This window comes from Panthera leo, chromosome B1 (assembly GCF_018350215.1).
Source record: "Panthera leo isolate Ple1 chromosome B1, P.leo_Ple1_pat1.1, whole genome shotgun sequence".
In the NCBI taxonomy this organism is placed as follows: domain Eukaryota; kingdom Metazoa; phylum Chordata; class Mammalia; order Carnivora; family Felidae; genus Panthera; species Panthera leo.
The window spans coordinates 127774515-127787440 of NC_056682.1; the positions used below are offsets into that span (position 1 = coordinate 127774515).

Here is a 12926-nt window from a genome sequence, read left to right on the forward strand (position 1 = left end):
AGACTTTTAAAAGTACTTTGTTTCAAGAAGTATCTTCATTGAGACAGAAGTGTCCACTCGTCTTGTGATCTTTCCCTAATGAAAAGATCACAGTTCTACTTCTCAGGCTACCATGTTTCTTTCAAAAGGAAATACAGAGTTCGAATGGTGCTAGGTAAAGTAGCATTTTTCACTGGAGAAAATAATCGTTAACAATTCAATTTTCCTATGTTAGAAACACATTGAAAGCCAAAGTATAGAATTAAAATATCTACCAATGTTTGGTAAAATATCTACCAATTAAAATATCTACCAATGGTAGATACCAATTGGTATCTACCAATGTTTGCTGGGACTCCATAGGCAATGCACTTTCTCCTCTCTGTGCCTCATTGTCTTATGGTGAGGACTAAAATACTGAATGCATGTAGATCTCTTAGAGCAGTGCTTAAGATGAGTAAGCACTCAATAAATGTTAGCTTTAATATTATTAATTATTATTATTAATTTCATCTAAGATAATAAATTTTACCAAATTTCCTCAAAGACCTCATTCTATGTTACATGGATCTCAAGAACATCCTCTTAATTATAAAATCACCAGAAGATCATTAGTTATCATTAATTCAAGCTTAAAATTTCCATCGAAGTTGGTATTAATATCTGCGTTTTTCTATATCTAATAAAGCATTATACAATATCCAGTCAAAATTATTTATCTATAGTTGGGTTGTTCACATTGTAGATTATTTATAATGAGGTTTTAATCTCCAGCTGACTTCTGCTTTACATAACACTTCAAATCCATCTCAATCTGCTTCTAGTTGGCATATTGTAGGGGAATTCAAAGTAATTTTGGTATTACTGTAGCTGAACACTGGTATCCAAGCAAACATGCTATCAAAATTACACACAGTATGGGGCGCCTGGGTGGCTCAGTCGGTTGAGCGTCTGACTTCGGCTCAGGTCATGGTCTCGCGGTCCATGGGTTCGAGCCCCGTGTCGGCTCTGTGTTGACCGCTCAGAGCCTGGAGCCTGTTTTGGATTCTGTGTCTCCCTCTCTCTCTGACCCTCCCCCGTTCATGCTCTGTCTCTCTCTGTCTCAAAAATAAATAAACGTTAAAAAAAATTAAAACAAAAATTACACACAGTATATCCCAAAGGTAAATGTAAACGGCTTGAACATTAGCTACGCTACCACTGCCCTCTATTAGTCTGAATATCAAGAATTCAGTATAATTAAAAAACTGTACTATCCAAGAGCTTTAGATTTTTAACACACGGTAAAGGACCAAAATATGATACAGTCCAATAATGAAAAGCATTTTTTGTTCTTTGAGTGATGGCATTTGATTGAATAATATATGTTTTAAATTTTTTTTTTCAACGTTTTTTATTTATTTTTGGGACAGAGAGAGACAGAGTATGAACGGGGGAGGGGCAGAGAGAGAGGGAGACACAGAATCGGAAACAGGCTCCAGGCTCCGAGCCATCAGCCCAGAGCCCAACGCGGGGCTCGAACTCACAGACCGCGAGATCATGACCTGGCTGAAGTCGGACGCTTAACCGACTGCGCCACCCAGGCGCCCGGAATAATATATGTTTTAATGAACATGTTTTTCTTTATAGAAATATTTTAATCTAAGTTTTTTTAATATGCTCAATAAGAAAAAACAGTCTAAAAAGAACACAGAGTATATGATTCCATTTATGTGAAAAACCCAGAAGAGGAAAACCTATGCAGGCAAAAACTAGATTAGTAGTTGCCAAGGGCTGGGGTATGTGGGTGGGAAGAAGAGTGATTGTTGATGGGCATGGAACCTCTTTTTGGGGTGATGAAATAGTCTAAAAGTAGAATGTGGCAGTAGTACACATCTGTTTGAATTGATTAAAGCAATTGAATTATGTACTTCGAATGACTGAATTCTATGGTATGTAAATTATACATCAATAAAGAGATTTAAAAAACTAGTTTCTTTTTTTATTTTTTTTTAATGTTTATTCATTTTTGAGAGACAAAGAGAGACAGAGTGCAAATGAGGGGGGGGGGGTGGGAGCAGAGAGAGAGGGAGACACAGAATCCGAAGCAGGCTCCAGGCTCTGAGCTGTCAGCACAGAGCTCAATGTGGGGCTCGAACTCACAAACCGTGATATCATGACCTGAGCCAAAGTCAGACGTTTGACTGAGCCACGCAGGCACCACTATAAACCTAGTTTCTTAAGAGAAACTTGCTTTCAATGTTATAGAAAATAAAGTATTATTAAGAAAGCCAAATAAAAGTTTTTAAAATTTTAGTCAAATATCGTGACAAAATAAAATCCATTATCATCATTAATATATTTTCCATATTATAATGTAGTGACTATACACTCAATTAAAAAATGGAATTACAACATTGCCAATAAAATTTATCATGAAAGTTATATTTTCAGCAAATGTTTTCTGCTTCATGAATGGTTTGTTTCAAGCAAAAAATTATTTCCACAGTTCTCACTTTTGTTGTGACTGCAGAAAAACACAAATTATTTGTGTCATTTGTTTGTCCAAATGGAGTAGGAACAACAATTAATCATTACCTTTTGTGATCATTCAGCATTTTGTTGTTGTTGTTGTTGTTGTTTGGTTTTTTGAAATTGCTTCTTTCAGAGCCAGAATGAGAAGTAAGTAGCATGAGGTGGAAGAGGTGAGAACTATAGAAATTGAGCAACCATACAGGAACACAGGAGAAGACAGGGTCCATCCCATTTCACTCCAAAAAGAATTCAGATTATATATGAATAAAACACATACACACAAACCATGCCAGGATACATTAAAGTCTTTTCTAATCCCTCCTAATCTATTTAGTGCTATGCTGTTAACAAGAGGCATACCTTTCTATTGATATAAATTCCAAAGCAAGATAAGGAGCCATGGGCCCAAACCTTTGTGCTTGGTTCTGTCCCCCCACACACAGAATGATTGTAACAAGCTTGCATGTAACGCTTACCACATGCCAGGAACTGTTCTCTGTGCTTTATATATGATAAATTTATAACATTACATGGTGAAGTAGATTCTATTGTTATGCACATTTCACATATAAAAAACAGGTCCTAAAAGTTGAAATAATTTGACCAACAGGCAAGTGGCAGAGCCAGAATGTAGTTAAACCCTGGTGTTCTGATGTATATTCTCTGCTTCCAAATACTGCATTGCTAACTGAGTGGTACTCCATCACCTCACCTAAAATAGTACATTACTGAACAAATAACACATTTGAAGAACAAAAACATCTTCATTTTTTACACATTTTAGAAACATCACTAGGGAACAACATTTTTTTAATCAAAGTAATCATCAAGATGGCTGTTGTTAAAAGTCAGAGTGGTATCAGGAAATTGTATGTCTTAAATAATTATTAGTACACTACAAGTCACAATTCATTGGGCCATATTAGGCTAAGAAAATAGAATAAACAAACAATTCTGACTTTAGTTTTGGTCCTTCACCTGACACTCTATGAATCTTAGTGAGAACAATAACTTCTTAGTATATTATATGGAGCCAAGTGGAAGACCAGAGAAAATTATTTCCAGGAACGCTCCAAGTCTAAAATTCTAGGATTTATTTTGTTTTTTCTAAGTACAGAAACTATTGGGCATCTCTCAATGCAGTATTTCAAGACGATGCTATAAAATTTAAGTTTAAAGACCCAGAATAGCCAACATAATATTAAAGGACAAGAATAAAGTTGATATACTGATGCTACCCAACTTTAAGACTTCCTATAAAGCTATAGAAATCAAGAGAGCGTGGTATTGGTGAACGTGAAAAATTGATCAAAGGAACAAAATAGAGAACACGGAAACAGACCCCATAAATACAGTCAAATGATGTCCGACAAAGGAGCAAAGGCAATACAATGAAGCAATCTGAAAATCTTTTTGACAAAGGGTCCTGGAAACTACTGGACATCCACATGCAAAAATAAATAAATGTAGACACAGACCTAACACCACTCAAAAAATTAACTCAAAATGGATCACTGACCTAAATATAAAATGCAAAACTATAAAACTCATGGAAGGTAACAGAAAAAAATATCAGGACCATGGATATTGCAGTGAGTTTTTAGGTAGAACACCAAAGTCATGACCCATCAAGGAAAAAACTGATAAACTGAACTTCATTAAAATTAAAAATTTAACTCTGCAAAAGATACTGTCAGGGGAATGAGTAGATAAGCCAGGATCTGGGGGAAAAATTTTAAAATGCCTATCTGATGAAGGACTGTTATGCAAAATATACAACAAACTATTAAAATGCAACAATAGGGGTGCCTGGGTGGCTCAGTCAGTTAAAAGTCTGACTCTTAATTTCAGCTCTGGTCATGATCTTGTGGTTCGAGGGATCAAGCCCCATGTCAGGCTCCATGCTGACAGCAATGGAGCATGCTTGGGATTCTCTCTCCCCCCCTCTCCCGTCCCTCTCCACCCCCCAATAAATTAATAAATTTAAAAAATAACTAATAAAATAAAATGCAACAATAAGAAAATAATCCGATTGAAAAATGAGACAAAGACCATAACAAACATTTCAACAAAGAAGAGGTACAGATGGAAAATAAGTAAATGTCATCATATACCATCGAAGAAATTAAAATTCAAACAATCATGAGACACAAGTATGCACCCATTACAATGGCCCATCTCAGAACACTAAAACAGGACTGTTGAGGAGGCAGAGCAATAGAAACTTCATTCATTAATGGTGGGAATGCAAAATACTATAGTCACTTTAAAGACAGTTTGGTGGTCTCTTACAAAACTAAGTATATTCTTACCATAGGATTCTTTTAAGGGCAATAATGCATTCTGTACTAATTTTCTTTGGGACAAGAGGTAGTCTCTATTTGTTATATTTAGTAGGTGTCCTGATAGCCTGGCACTGGGGCTCAAAACTGATTGCTGCTGAACTAATTCAGAAGTGAGGCATGTGACCTAGAACAGTAAAGATGTAGACTTGGAAACCAGATCTCTGTCATCAAATAATGATTTTATTTTAAGACAGAGCCTGGATATTTGCTACCTAATTTAATTTTGCCAATCCTGTGTACTAATAAGTAAAATGGAGATTGTATCTATCTTAGATGTTGTTGTGAAAATTAGATAGATTATGAATCATGCCAGAATATCACTATAAAAGCCTAATGATGAACATCTGCAATCGTTTTATCACTCAGCTCTGCTTCTCTATGTTTATATATTAAATCCTTATTTTTTTTTTACCTTCTTAAAAGAAGTTTATTTATTCAATTTGAGAGATAGAGAGCAGGAGAGGGGCAGAGAGAATAAAAGAGAGAGAATCCCAAGCAGGCCTACACTGTCAGCACAGAGCTCAATGTGGGGCTTGAACCCCCAAACTGTGAGATCATGACCTGAGCAGAAATCAAGAATTAGACGCTTAACCGGCAGAGCCACCCTGGTGCTTCATATCAAATATTTTCAGTGCAAAGTGGGAACTGAGAACTTATTCACCATGTTTGTAGCCTGATGCTATGCTAGATGCTATAGATAACACACACACACACACACACACACACACACACACACACAGCTTCTGCCCTCAAGATACTTAACATTCACTACAAAAGGGAGATTAGCAAATATTCAAGGGATGATAGAGTGTTACCATAAATATATCCTATAACTCTTCTCACACTTCAAAAAAATGAGTAATTACTTCTGAATAGAATGGCCACAGAAAACTTCAAAAATTTCTTGGAGCCACCTACATGGTTCTCCCCTTGTTTATGAATTCTTAACTTTGCATATATCTCCAGTTATTTCTACAACCTTGAATGCAAAAAAATTAATGCAAGCATTAATTGCTTGAATTTAAAAAAAAATCTAATCTCTATTTCCATTATGCAATTAAAATGCATTCCAAATGAATCTAAATTATGTTAAAAGTCAAAAAATGCTTCAGAGGAGAGCTGAAGTTTTAAAATGAAGTAATATGTAGTAAAGATCCTGTTTTCTTCTAATTTCCAAATATGAACTATATTTCTTTTACCAGTAAATAAATAATACTTACAAACAATAAAAATACATAAGTAAACAAATACATAAATAAAGTCTAATTAGTCAAGATTAAGAAATAATGAAAAAACAAAGAATTACCCTTTAGACTAAATATAAAAACAACTTTCCTAATTTATCTTAATTTCAAAAAGTAAGAATATTTCAATTTTACTTGGAGGCATTCGATTTTTTTATTCAAATAAAAAATAAGCTGCCCTAAGGGCACCTGGTGGCTCAGTTGGTTAAGTGTATGAGGTCAGCTCAGGTCATGATCTCACAGTTTGTGGATTCAAGCCCCACATGGGGCTCTGTGCTGACAGCTTGGAGCCTCGAGCCTGCTTCAGATTCTGTCTCTCCCTCTCTCTACCCCTCCTCCACTTACACTTGGTCTCTCTCTCTCTCAAAAATAAAAAGAAATTTAAAACATTTTAAAAATTGATTGATACAAAAAATGAACAAATATAGTTATTTCTTCAGATGACAAAAACATCTACCAAAAATTACTATTCTTCTTGATTCAACTTGTGAATAAAAAAGATTAGATGGGTGTTTTATTAAAACCAGAGAATATATCTGTCTCACTCTAAAAGTCAACATTATAATTAGTTGGGAAATGCTAGAAAAAGTCCTCCTCAAAACAGGAAGAGATAAGTTTCCTAACCAGTATCAATTCACATTTTTCTAGAGGCAAAAGCCAATTAGAAAATGACACTAGAAATAGAAAGATTGAGGGGCACCTGGATGGTTCAGCCAGTTAAGCATCTGACGTTGGTTCAAGTCATGATCTCAAGGTTCGTGGGTTCAAGCCCCATGTGTGGTTCTGTGCTGACAGCTCAGAGCCTGGAACCTGCTTTGGATTCTGTGTCTCCCTCTCTCTCTGTCCCTCCCACACTCACACTCTGTCTCTCTGTTTTTCTGTCTCTCTCTCTTTCAAAAATAAATAAACATTTAAAAAAAATTTAAAAAAAGAAATAAGATTGGTAAGTAGGTGATAATAGCATTATTCATAAATGATGTGTTCATAAATGTGCAATTCACAAGGAGATCTCTGAAAACCTACTATCTACAATAAGTAAATCAGTAAAATTGTAGAGTGCAAGATTAATATATAGAAAACTATAATTTTCATAAAGTATAAAAATCAATTAGGATATATATAGGAAAACAATAACAATAGCAATAACAACAATAATTGCAAATAGTAAGATAAAATACCTAAAAATCAACTTTGGTTTAATTTAAAATGTCAATATCTATACCAGAAAAAGTTGAAATGTTTAAAAAAAAGGACTTTAATACATAGCAAGCTGTATCCCCTTCTTGGATTTGATCAAATTCATGAAGATATAAAATTTCCCTATATTAACCTAGAAACAATTTTCAATAAAATATCAATAGCATTCTTGTTTTTTGAAAGTAAGTAATTTCAAGTTTAAGATGAAAAATTACTGAAACTCCAGATAACATTCAGAACAACATCACTGAGTCATTGATTTCAATAGAAAAGGATTGAGTAAACTTTATGTCTGTCAATAGGGCAAAGGTTAAATAAATTACCCACACAACAGAATAATATGCAGCCATAATAAGAATATGGAGCTCTTTAAGAATAAAAAAATGTTACCCAAAACATATTAATAAGGCAAGATTCAGAATAATATATGTAGCACACAGCACTTTTAATATGGAAAATGTGATTTGCTTATGTAATCTGCAACATATTTCTAGAAAAGGAAATAGGTGGTTGGGCCATAGTGGTAGGTAGAAATCTAATCACTATGGCCAGTGATTAGATTTGCATTTGAATGCATTATCTACTTAAAAGATAAAATAAAATTTCCTATTGCTAATTTTTGGAGTAGTATTTTATATGGCATGCCATAAAACCAATAGTTGTAACTATTTTCATTCAATAAGCTTAGATATCTAATGATTAGAAAACTTAATGATAATTCTGTTGTACTGATGAAAACCATGTGAATAATCAAAAATATTAGAATATTAAAAATATCAAAAAACAATAACCTATCTCCTCATAGGTAAAAACCCCTAGAATATCTGTGCCTCTAACAGTGTGATTCTAGTTCCTATTTGCAAAGAGATGTCAGAAAACCTGGTAGTCTCCAGAGAAAACTGATTAATGAGAGTTCATTTTAGAAGAACAGTGAAAAATACTTAAATATGTATAATAGGAAAGGAAAATATTGAAATTGAATAGGAACAAAATATTTAAAACTATGATCAGTATAAATGACTCATACATGGACTTGCCAAGTAATTCTCAAAACAGTGGAACAAGAGAGCATTCCATAATTGAAATACAAGTAGATGCCATTATAAAAAAAGAGAAAGAAATGAGTCTAATTTACTCAGAGGGGAATGTTTTTTCTAGTATACATTATTTCTAATGATGTCAAAATTTAAGACCTAAGTGCATTTTCAAAGGCTTATAAAAATAATGGAAAGTAGAGCCAAAATGAAGGACCAACTTTTGAGGCCAATTATTAGGAGGACAAACATATCCTACCACCATGCTTGTTTGGTACCACTGTCCAAGGAAGCATGCTATGAAGAATTGTCTGTAACTAGCCCTGTTTCTTCTGGGACTGGAGCAGGAAAACTGCCAAAGTCCTAGTTGTGCAACTAACGAAGCATCAGGGGGATGAAGTAATATTAACTAATAATTGAAACTGGACTGAAAAAATCATGTTTCTGGCTAAGTCAATGTGCCTTGATATTTTGATATTTCTATTCAAACGAAAACACTCATAGGATTCATCACTTAGTACATAAATCCTCCATAATTTACACTGACCTTGCTAGTGGAAACATATTCTTTGTTGTTTTTGTCCAAGATTTACTTTGCTCTGTCAGTTGGAGAATCGATTCAGGTCAGGGAGAAAACCTCCAAACACCTATTGTGAGCCAACAGGCAAAAATTAGACCACCTGGTGTGTGAATGCCAGAGGACAAAACACTTTGCTTTTTCAGAAAACTCAGTAGAAGGTGTGATGCAGAATAAGTCTGTCAAAGTAAATGATTAGTTTCCCAAACATGTACAGCTGGTCAGAGGAGCAAAAGAGGACAAATCCAAAAGCCAAACTTTGCTACATCTTTATTGATTTGTCTTGCTTCCCTTCTCAAATAGTCACATAAAAATAGGCATTTCTTTTGCCCTAAGCATACACAGCCATCCCTTTGTGAGAACAGCTAAAGACAAATGGATTAGCTGAGGGAGATGGCCAACCGCAGGTTCAGCATCAGGATGTTTATCTGAAGCTGACTGATCTCATTAGATACTGAAGAGTATCAGATAGAAAAATCTTTAAGAGATAGTTCCTCTTCACCTCATGATCATGGCCACAGAGAAAAATAAGCTTTGGTGCACGATCTATACCAACAACAGTTCAGTTGCAATATTTCGGATGGTAGCAGGTTTCTAAAAAGTGTCTACCTTCCTAGGCGTCATAGAGTGCTCAGAAGAGTGTGCCAGGTACAGAAATGTTACCAGATTCTACCTGAAAGAATCCATCATTTCCAAACTAGATCATTGCTAACGCAATTACTTTTGCTATTTTTTCCCATTTCTTATCACAGTGGAGTCATATTTAGCTATCTGAACCCTGCCAATTCTACTGCTGGAAGAGAGCCAATCATAAACGAAAATTCAGTCACCTCTGAAGTTATAAAGGGTATTTTAGCTTCTCATTTAATAATCATTGCTCTAAAATCTTATGCTCATTCTAAAATTTCTCCCTAATACTTAGGTGGATACTCAATAATTATAAAGTCAACAATTAGCACTATTTTAACCTATACCATGCAAAAAATTTAAGTTACTCCACAAATACTCTTTCCCTTTCTCTCCCCCGCCTCACACACACACATACACACATACACACACACACACACACACACACACACACACACACACACACACAATTTCCTTTATCTAACTGTATTAATGATGCCTTTAGATCCCTTTCCATGGTCCTCTCATACTATCATATGCTCGTAGGACTCATATTGTTATTTGACTGAGAAAAAGCACATGAACTCACACAACATAGACATACACACAAAAGTCACATTTAGTAAGGAGTTGTTGGGAATGAATGTGTTTCTGGGGGAAAAATATGTATACGATCTCATCAATCCCTGATTAGAAAATTAAGTCACTCACTTTACACCTGATTCAACTACATCTAGAAAAAGTGACACAATACATCTGAAAGTTAGATGCTGAAAATTTTATTCTCATGTATTATTTCCCTTTGTATTCTCAAAGGTTTTATTAATTCATCATGCTTCAAGTTGCAAATGAAATGATTTTTATTGGGAAAACTGTCAAGCAAATAAATATGTTCATATAGTTTATTGTGTTCTATAACCTAAAAAATTAAGAGCATTAATTCTATGCAATATATCATGCATATGTCAAATGTTGGACCACATATGAATTGTAGTTTTTCTTAAACATAAATCTATGTCCTGATTCTGGGTTTGTTAAGTAAGTTTAAATAAACCTTTCTTTAGTGCATAAGAAGTAGAGGGGAAAAAGGAAAAGATAAGAGAGAAAGAAACATCTGTAATTAGCATATACTAAAATCAGCTACACCAATGAAACATATATTTACCTTAGACTTCCAGATTTGAAATAAGAAAACGGTCTGGAAGTAATATTTTCAGGATCTTAGTAATTCTTTTCCTCTTTTTACATAATAGATTATACTAATGATAATCACAGCTATATTTTAAATTGAAGAAGAGAACAATTAGCCTAAAGTCATATTAAAAATGGTCTAGCACACACAAAGCTACAAATAAGCAAATTAAAACTACAAAGACGTATTGTGAATTTACCTACCAAATTGGTAAAAATATAGATAAAAGATAGCAGGCAGTATTTATTTACAAGAGTGCTGTAAAACATACATTTTTACTGTAGATAGGATTATTAAGTTTGTTGCATTTTTTTCTTTGCAAAAAAATATTAAGTCATGAATGTGTATATACACTAACTCAGCAATTCCACTCTCAGGAAACAATTTTAAAGAAATTCCCAACAATAGAGAGACATGCTTAATTTATGCCACATTTATAGGGTATAATATTGTTTGGACACTAAAAATCATGTTTTAGAAGGATGTTTGATGGCATGGAAAAATGCTGATAATATAATGCTAAATGATTTTTTACAAAAGGTAATTAAACTGAACAAAGAGCACAAGCTTCATTTTATTATCACACTGGAGGTAATCAACCAAAAATATAGCTCATCAGATAAAATTGCAAAAGCCTGTTGATAAATATGATGTGGAAGGCAGCCTTTCTAATGCATCTTTTTTTGGTGTTAATAACGTTTTAAATGTTCTGAATTGGCTACGTTTTCACACACACACACACACACACACACACACACACACACACTGAAGGATATCTAAAAGCTATTTATATTCATTTAGCAGCATCTCTCTCTTCAAATCTATTCTCAGAAAATAGACATTTGTTTGTGTTATCTAGCTTATCCTAAAAGCTAAATTATGAGATATATTCAATTGTTTAAAAATGTATATCTGAGACTACAAGTTCACTTTTTAATAATAAATATTCTTTCATAATGTAGCTTTACTATTCCATAGGGAACATTGATGTTACTGCTCCACAGAATGGGAAACTAGCAATTCTCATTATATTTCAGCCATTATTATAGTCTTTATAATTGTTAAAATAGGAATAGTTTTATTTTGTTAAAAATATTATCTTTAGTATGTATTTCTTAAGTACTTGTACATAAAAACTCATAAATATTTGTTTTACATGTAGAAACAAAAAAAATGCTGACAAAAAGGATGAGATCCATTTTAATTTCTATGTTTTTATTGTTTGTATAGTTCCATAATTTGCAATAATTAGCTGGAACTAATGCCTATGTGCACTTTGACTCATTTTACCAGAGTTTAAAACCACTAGGCACATTAAATACACCTAATTTTCTTCTATGTCATCCTCAAGCATCTTTCTCTGCTGTTTAATACCTATGGAAAATATTAACATGTCACAGTTATATAATGTTTTCAGAAACTTTTGACATATTTGAAGTTTCTCTAAATCCCATCTCTTTTATTCAGGACTTTTGAGCTACATTATTTTTAATGGAATAGTGATTCTCTAGGCAATGGTTCTCATTATAGTTCCCAGATCAACAGTATGAGAATCAGAGCTTAAGAAATGAAAGTTATTGAGCTCTGTAAAAATTACGGGATTTGACCTGGAAACCTGTGTAATACCAAGTCTTTCACATGATTCTGATGGATGCCAAATTTTGAGAACCATAGCTCTAGGGTATAGAAAGTTGTGAGATTTTCCATGTCCACCTCATGTATGGTTTTTGCTTTGCAGATAGCAGTTAATGTTTTGGAGATGAGAAAGTATTCACTGTTGGATATAACTAGTGACACTCAATATTATTGAGTACTATTTAGCAGAATTTACATAGCTGTAAACATTGGGATTTATGATAAAATGGTTAAAACAACAACTTAAATAGCACAGCTGTCACTAGAATTCCTTTTTGGAAAGAAAGTATTTAGGAAAATACTTGGATAAACTACTTGAAAATAAGGTAAACTCTTGAGGATATATTCAGAAAGAAACAAGAAAAAATATATGGATAAAATAATCTGTATAAAAATATGAAGAAAATGTAAGCCCTGGGATAGGCAATAGAAGAGTGGGTAATGAGAATTCAGTCTAAGTAATAGATAAAATAGTCAAATGATTACATAATAGAAAACAATAGTCAAGTGACTTTTGAGAACATGTGTAAGTTGCAGTAAGAATGAATTGCTTTCAGGACCTTCCATCTACCAAAGCTTCAA

General features: G+C 33.6%; 1 protein-coding gene across 2 annotated transcripts in view; it reads right to left on the minus strand.

Moving 5' to 3' along the window:
- GRID2 (glutamate ionotropic receptor delta type subunit 2) overlaps nucleotides 1–12926 on the minus strand; it is a 1444174-nt gene that overhangs the window by 805203 nt on the left and 626045 nt on the right. The window lies entirely within an intron of this gene.